Raw genomic sequence first — 707 nt, 5'->3', positions numbered from 1 at the left:
ATCAAAGTACGCCAATGAAACTTCTGGTATATTGATCTGTTGAGTTAAGTAGCAGAGGGGGTTGTTAATCAGTTTCAGCTGCTTTGGTGTTAATGAAATTAACAACAGGTGTGCTAGAGGGGCAACAATGAGATGACCCCCAAAACAGGAATGGTTTTACCGATGGAAGCCACTGACTTTTTTCCTTCCTCATCTTTTCTGACTATTTTTTCACTAGTTTTGCATTCATTGTCACTACTGGTAGCATGAGGCGATACCTGGACCCTATAGAGGTTGCCCAGGTAATCCAAGTTCTCCAGGATGGCACATCAATATGTGCCATTACCAGAAGGTTTTCTGTGTGTCCCAGCACAGTCTCAAGGACATGGAGGAGATTCCAGGAGACAAGCAGTTTCTCTAGGAGTGCTGAACAGGACCGTAGAAGGTCCTTAACCCATCAGTAGGACCGGTATCTGCTTCTTTGGGCAAGGAGGAAAAGGATGAGCACTGCCAGATCCCAACAAAATGACCATCAGCAGGCCACCGGTGTGAATGTCTCTAACCAAACAATCAGAAACAGACTTCATGAGGGTGGCCTGAGGGCCCAATGTCATCTAGTGGGTCCTGTGTTCACTGCCTGGCAATATGGAGCTCGATTGGCATTTGCCACAGAATACCAGAATTGGCAGGTCCACCACTGACTGTGCTTTTCACAGATGAGAGCAGAT

The sequence above is a fragment of the Polypterus senegalus genome, chromosome 3, assembly GCF_016835505.1.
Source record: "Polypterus senegalus isolate Bchr_013 chromosome 3, ASM1683550v1, whole genome shotgun sequence".
Taxonomy (NCBI): domain Eukaryota; kingdom Metazoa; phylum Chordata; class Cladistia; order Polypteriformes; family Polypteridae; genus Polypterus; species Polypterus senegalus.
This window is presented reverse-complemented; position numbering follows the sequence as displayed.